Source organism: Panthera leo, chromosome D2 (assembly GCF_018350215.1).
Source record: "Panthera leo isolate Ple1 chromosome D2, P.leo_Ple1_pat1.1, whole genome shotgun sequence".
Lineage (NCBI taxonomy): Eukaryota > Metazoa > Chordata > Mammalia > Carnivora > Felidae > Panthera > Panthera leo.
In genome coordinates, this window is record NC_056689.1 from 32,473,329 (window position 1) to 32,480,523 (window position 7,195).

Here is a 7,195-nt window from a genome sequence, read left to right on the forward strand (position 1 = left end):
TGTCTAGCTGGGATCCTGGTATTTGTGGGAGGATGAGGCTCAGAGAGTGAAGGAAAAAAAAATCCTTAATTGCCTCCACAGATAACCAGGAGAAGTCACTGGAGAAATGAATCTCCAAATGAATCTTAGCATCTCCTCATTTTGCTTCTATAGCTGAAACCAACCTTGTATTAGTTGACCACCGGCCTCCATATTTCTCTCCTCTGGGGACACCGAGAATTCAGTGTGACCTTAACGTGCTTTCATCTCCCGCCATCCCCTCCCCATCTCTATCTACACACATTTCACCCCAGCCCTATCTGTCTGCCTGTCCTCCTTAATTATCTTTTTCATCTGTCCAAGCTAACTTGTTCTTGAGGGCTCAGCTTAAGCTCCATCTCTGTGAAGAGGTAGCATTAATTTAACAGGCAGATGTCTATACTGAAAGCCAGGCACTGTGTGGTTCTAGGCATTCAGAATGCACCACAACTAAAGGAGAGCACCCGACCTCAGGGCGCTCACAGTCTAGTAAAGAAGCTCGATATTAAAAAAACAGAGGACACTGTGGCAAGTACAACAGTGGGATTGTGTATAAGCTCCAGAGGAGACTCAGAAGACGGAGTTGCTAATTGTGTGTGTAAGATCGGAGATGACATCTGAGACAAGATCTGAGGCTGAGAAAGGGTCTCCTCCATGAGCCTGGCTCCTCCTTGGACACTCACCTTCACTGCCCCCACACAGCTGGCACACCTGTCTCCAGCTACACCAAGATGGAGATCTTGACCTCAACATTCCCCATGGCCTGAGCACAGGGCCTGGTCCTTAACATGGGCTCCATATATATTTGTTAAATGAGTAGAGTAAATGAATCCTGGAGACAGGTTTTTCTCTCTTTCAACATGTTATTCAGAGTTCCCCTATACTAGCCATGGGGATAAATTCCTCCCTAAGGCTTCAGGAAGAATTGCCAAATCAGTGGATTATCCCATACTCCCTGTCCTTTCCTCTTTTGCTTCCTGATTCCCCAGTGTCCCTTGCTGTCTCCAAATGTGACCTCCCAAGCCCTTCTTTTCAGAGAGCCAGATTCTAAAATCTCTCCCTGAGAAACTACTCTTACTGATTAAACCATGGTATACAAGGGAATACTATGCAGCTGTGGGAATGACTGGGAGGCTTTAAAACATATGCCTTATTGTTGGAGGGGGGCACTTGGGTGGCTCAGTCCAGCATCTCTTTTTTTTTTTTATTAACATTTTTTTTATATTTATTTTTTTGAGAAACAGAGTGAGACAAAGCGTGAGTGGGGGAGGGGCAGAGAGAGGAGACACAGAATCCGAAGCAGGCTCCAGGCTGGGTAAGTGGTCAGCACAGAGCCTGATGCGGGGCTCGAACCCACGAACCGTGAGATCATGACCTGAGCTGAAGTCGGACGCTCAACCAACTGAGCCACCCAGGCGCCCCCAGCATCTGATTCTTGATTTCAGCTCAGGTCATGCATGATCTTTTGGTTCCTGGGTTTGGGCCCCACATCAGGCTCCACGCTGACAGCAGGGAGCCTGTTTGGGATTCTCTCTCCCTCTCTCTCTCTGCCCCTCCCCCCTCCCCCCAGTGAACAAATAAACTTAAAAAAAATGTATGCCTTTTTATGTTAGGCTTGGTTTTGGAACCATGTGAATGGTGGAAAAAGAAAGAAGAAAACCTAAACTTGGGGTGCCTGGGTGGCTCAGTGGGTTAAGCATCCGACTTCAGCTCAGGTCGTGATCTCACGTTCCGTGAGTTCGAGCCCTGCGTCAGGCTCTGTGCTGACAGCTCAGAGCCTGGAGCCTGCTGCGGATTCTGTGTCTCCCTCTCTCTCTGACCCTCCCCCTTTCATGCTCTGTCTCTCTTTGTCTCAAAAGTAAACATTAAAAAAAAATAAAAAAAAATTGTTTTAATGTTTATTTTTGAGACACAGAGCGTGAGCAGGGGAGGGGCAGAGAGAGAGGGAGACAGAATCCGCAGCAGGCTCCAGGCTCTGAGCTGTCAGCACAGAGCCCGATGCGGGGCTCGAACTCACGGACCGCGAGATCACGACCTGAGCCGAAGTCGGACGCTCAACCGACTGAGCCACCCAGGCGCCCCTAAAACAATTTTTTTAAAAAAGAAAGAAAAAAAAAAAAGAAAACCTAAACTTTACAGCAAAGATGGTGAAAATTCACCTGCATGTGAATGACTGATACGTGATTGAATATTCAGTCTGAGTTTCAACACCTTATTTGTTGAATGAACACGTGAGTATTTATAGCATCTTTGGATCTCCACTGTAGTCCTTTGCTCTCTCTTTTCTTCTCCCTACAGAAAAAGCAGCTCTTGACACCTAGTGAGGCCGGAGGCTGGAGGCTGGAAGGAGGGCACAGTGCACTTGAAACCCTTTCTACCAAACTTGTCCCCGCATAGATAACCCACCAAGTATGGGTTCTTTGATTCAAAGTCCTTTCACTTTGATGGTCTCTACTCCCAGTTTCCCTTGGGGAAGAGATGGAGCTGGGGTTAGTATTTCACAGCGGGGAAACCGATTCAGACTTTATGCGTTTGTGGTTAGCTGGCCTTGAAGTTGGGAGAACCCAGATTTTTAGGAGATTCCTAAATCGTATCTCCACCCTAGACCCCTTTCCTGGGTCCAGACTCTTGTATCTGACAACCCATTAGATATTTCTACCGGGATGTCTCTCAGGCACCTCAGCATGTCAGAAAAGCCACATCTTCCTCCAGCCACACCTGGTTCCCTGGTTCCCAGTCCCACTGAAGAGCACCATACACTCCATTATCTAAACAGAAATCTGGTGTCACCCTTAATTATTCCCCCTCCCTCACCAGCCTCCAACTTACATGCCCCCACCCGAGCCCTCGGGCCTGACCTGACATCTCCCAATTCCGTTAGGGACTCCAACTCTGCAGCCATTCCCCCTAATCTAGGCATCCAGCATCTGCTAACTGGGTTATTATAGCAGTCTCCAACCTGGATCCCACTCCTAATTCATCTGTGGCATTGCAGGCAAAGTCATCATTCCAAAATGCAAAGCTCATTACATCATCTTCCGGCTTAAAATCCTTCAGTGGCTCCCAATTATAATAAGATAAAGTCCAAACTCCTTACTGGGGCTTACAAGGTCCTACAGGATCTCATTCCATTTTTCCCCCCTCTCATGTAAAGTCATCTGGGTTTGGTGTTTTTTGTTATAAATAGATTTAAAGTTACTGATTCAGTTTATTATAGTCTATTCAGATTCTTAATTTTTTCTTGTGTCTGTTAAGTTATATTTTCTAGGAAACTATCCATTTCAAATTGGCATAAAGTTGTTCCCAATATTCCTATTTTTAAACTTCTGTAGTCTCTAGTTATATGCATCTAAATTTTCTAATATTATTTATTTTTTGCTCTTTTTATTTATTATTTTGGGTTATGATCTTGATCTTTTTTTTTTTTCCTCCAACTTCTTGAGGCAGATGCTTAGCATATCATCATCCTATAATCTGTAAATAAGTATGGGAGTTGTTAAGGAGTTTTAAGTTTCCCTTTGGCTGTGTCCCACAAGTCTTAATATTTAGTATTTTCATTATATTCAGTTCTTTAAAAACATTTTTTTAATGTTTATTTTTGAGTGAGAGAGACAGAATGTGAGCAGGCAAGAGGCAGAGAGAGACAGGGAGACACCGGACCCAAAGCAGGCTCCAGGCTCTGAGCTGTCAGCACAGAGCACCATGCGGGGCTCAAACTTACGAGCAGGGAGATCGTGACCTGAGCTGGAGTCAGACGCTTAACCCACTGAGCCACCCAGACACCCCTATCATGCTCAGTCCTAAGCATTTAAAAATTTCCAGAATGATTTTTTCCTATAACCCAGAAGTGTGGTTTAAAATCCTCAAATGCATTTTTAATCTTTTTTTTGTGAAGACTGTTATATTAATTCTTGGGTCACAAAATCACTTCCCGGTTTGTCCTGGATGCTCCCCAGAATTTCAGTTCCCAGAAACATGCTTTTTTTTTTGGCCTTGGAACCTTTGCATGCACTGCAGCCTCTGCTTGGGCCCCCTCCCCTGATGTTAGCTCCTATTCAACATGCAGACCTTAGTGGGTTTTTTGATTTAAAAATAAATCATTTCCTCTGCAAGCCTGCCTTGAGCTCCCAAATCTGCATTGGGTGGCCCTTCTGCTTTTCTAAGTGCTCTCATACCAGTATGTACTTAACCTTGTTTCCTTTCTCTAGAATACAAACTCCTTGGCTGGGTTTTGGAACCATGTGAATGGTGGTGCCTGGCACATAGCAGGTGAGCAGCAGAGAGTTGTGGAATGAATAGAGCAGCTCACAACCTCTCATTTGCTGGTAAAAATTCCCATTCTGAACCACAGAGAACAATCCACAAGCATCGCTCCTTTTCTCTTCTCAATTATAATCATATCCATAGTGTCTCTCTTCATGGTTAGGGTCAATCTCTGGCTGTTCATTCCACCCTACTCCATGCCATCCAGGTTCCTGGGAGGCCTCGTTTCAAGGAGTAGGGCTGGGGCTAGGCTGGACTCAAGCTGCCTCCCCTTACCTGCTCCACACCAGAATCCCTGTGCTGAGCCTTCTTGCCAGCAGGTGGCACTTGAAGCCTGAAAGCTGAACTCTTGACTCTTCCTCCTTTCCTTTCCGAGCGTCTTGAGGGCACATAACCTGGCTTGGGCTGTGCTCAGGCTTGGAGAGGATGCTCCAGTTGGGGGACCTGGCTCCTGGCTCCTATGCTGCTGTCCCTTCTTCCCTGTCTGGTAGCAGCTGTTGCCTGGGTTTCTTTTGTCTTAGACTCCCATTCAGTTCAAGTGCGTATACTCCAACCAGAGCTAAAATTGGGTGGGGTATTAAAAGCTATGAATATGATTTTTGAAGAGCATGCATGTTCTTAAGCCCATTTTCCTTAGTAACCTTGTCTCTCCACATTCTTTCTGCTTGTCCTCATGGATGATGCTGAGCTTAGGGTCACAAGGAAGCCCAGTAGCCTGGGTCCTCTCTACCTTTCTTTCCCTCCCTGAAGCCTAAGGGCTAGAACTAGAGAGTTCTTTTTGTGTCTTAAAGAATTAGAGAACAGCAGCAAACATAGAGAATGGCTGTGGGTATGTGAGAGGAATTTACTGAGGCACTGCTCATATCACTTTTACATTGTCCATGAGCTATTTATTTTAAATGTCTATTTATTTTTGACAGAGAGAGAGTGGGGGAGGGGCAGGGAGTGAGGGGGACTAAGGATCCGAAGCAGAGTCCAGGCTCTGAGCTGTCAGCACAGAAGCTGACGCGGGGCTCGAACTCACGAACTAGGAGATCATGACCTAAGCCGAAGTCAGATGCTCAACTGACTGAGCCACTCAGGTGCCCCTATATTTTTTAATACTTTTATTTTTGAGAGAGTTTGAGCAGGGGAGGGACAGAGAGAGAGGGGGACAGAGGATCTCATGCAGGTTCTGTGCTAATAGCAGAGAGCCTGATGCAGGGCTCGAACTCACAAACCGTGAGATCATAACCTGAGCTGAAGTCAGAAGCTCAACCGATTGAGCCACCCAGGTGCCCCCGTCCAAGAGTTATTTTAAAATTAGCTTTTGGTGGTGGACCGTTTCGTTGACCATGTCACTGCTCTGGGTCTGAACTTTGTGGGTGACAGTCTCACAAAGATTACATGGATTACAGCAGTGGTGTTAGGGGTGGGCCAATGATCCTTGGGAGGGGGAGGAGGGACTACTAATCTTGTCTGGAAGAGGGTCCACAAGGGCTTCTTAAGTAGGGAACAGCTGGAGTGGAGTCTTGAAGAAAGAGGGGAAGGTTATTCTATTTAGGTAGAAGAAACAATCTGAATAAAAAGAGAAGCACAAATCAGCCTTTTGTATCCCCCAGTGCTTCCAGCCTACCCCAAATGCTGCCTACTGAAATCCTCTCACGCCTGCTCACATGCCGCCTTGCTCAAGGACATCCTCCTCCAGGGTAGGGGACCCTGGGCTCTTCTGGGTGACTTAGCTTGTACCTCTCACCTGCACACTTACCTGATTGTGCCAAAGTGTGGCCATCCTGTCTTCTTGAGCACCTGGACCTCCTGTGCTTCCTCAGGCACTTCCAGGAGCTAAAGTTGGAGTTCCATGTACCTGTGATAAGTGGCTGCTCTTGACCTTGGGTTTCAAGATGTAGGTAAGATCTTTACCCTCTCCTGCTGTGCTCTGGCTCTCCCGCTTCAGTGAACCCAGGCCAAGCAGCAGATCTCTTCTTGGAGGGGAATGAATGCCCCATAAAGGCTCTGAATGGGACTCCTCTTCCAGGCTGGAGAAACGAGGGTTGCAGAAAAGGTGATTTGGGGGTTCCGGGACAAATTTAAGAAAAGCTTACATTTTGCTGATGCCTCCACCTGGGTACCAGGTATACATATCCCAAGAAAGGAAAGAGTGGAAGGTAGATGAGGTGGGTGAGTGGCAAGCTCCTTTGAGAGAGAATCTAACCTGTTCCCAGAAAGGATGTTGGAAATGAACTTGTTACATTGCTCTAGAGGAAACACCGGGGTTGGTACTGCCCTTGTGGAGCCACAGGTGCAGACCCAGGCCTCTGCTCTTATTTGGCCGATAAACACTCCCTAGCAGCTTCCAGGCCTCACAGGAAGCACTGGGTTTTTGGTGTGGTTGTTTTATTGCATTAGACTCGAGACACTCTGATGCCAGGGAGCGTTACCTGAAGGTTCTGGAGGAGAACTGAAGGAGAGGCTTTTGGGACCTGGAAGAAAACTTAGAGCCCATTACGCTCAACCTGGTCATTTTACAGTTAAGGAACCCGATGGAAAATTACTTGCTTGTTCAAGGCCACACCGAGTTAGTGAGAGCTGAGTCCATATAAAACACTGGTTGCTGTGGCTCTTAAATTTAGATCCACCACACCGGATGATTTCTCATATACTCCTCCACCCATCTTAGTTCCTAATCGTGGGGTAGGAGAGATCAAGGACTATGTACCTGGCCCAAGATGAAATGACATCCAAACTGTGCAGGCACAATGCCATCATTAACCTCCAAATGCCCTCACTTTTTGTTTGTGCCTAAAGTTGCCTTTCAACAGGAAGAACCAGACTGTGGTAGAAAGAAAACAGGTCCGCTGCTAGCAGGGTCTAAACCCAGTGGAGAAATGAAATGAAAAGCACCCCAGAGGATCCTAAAATAAAAGAGACAAGA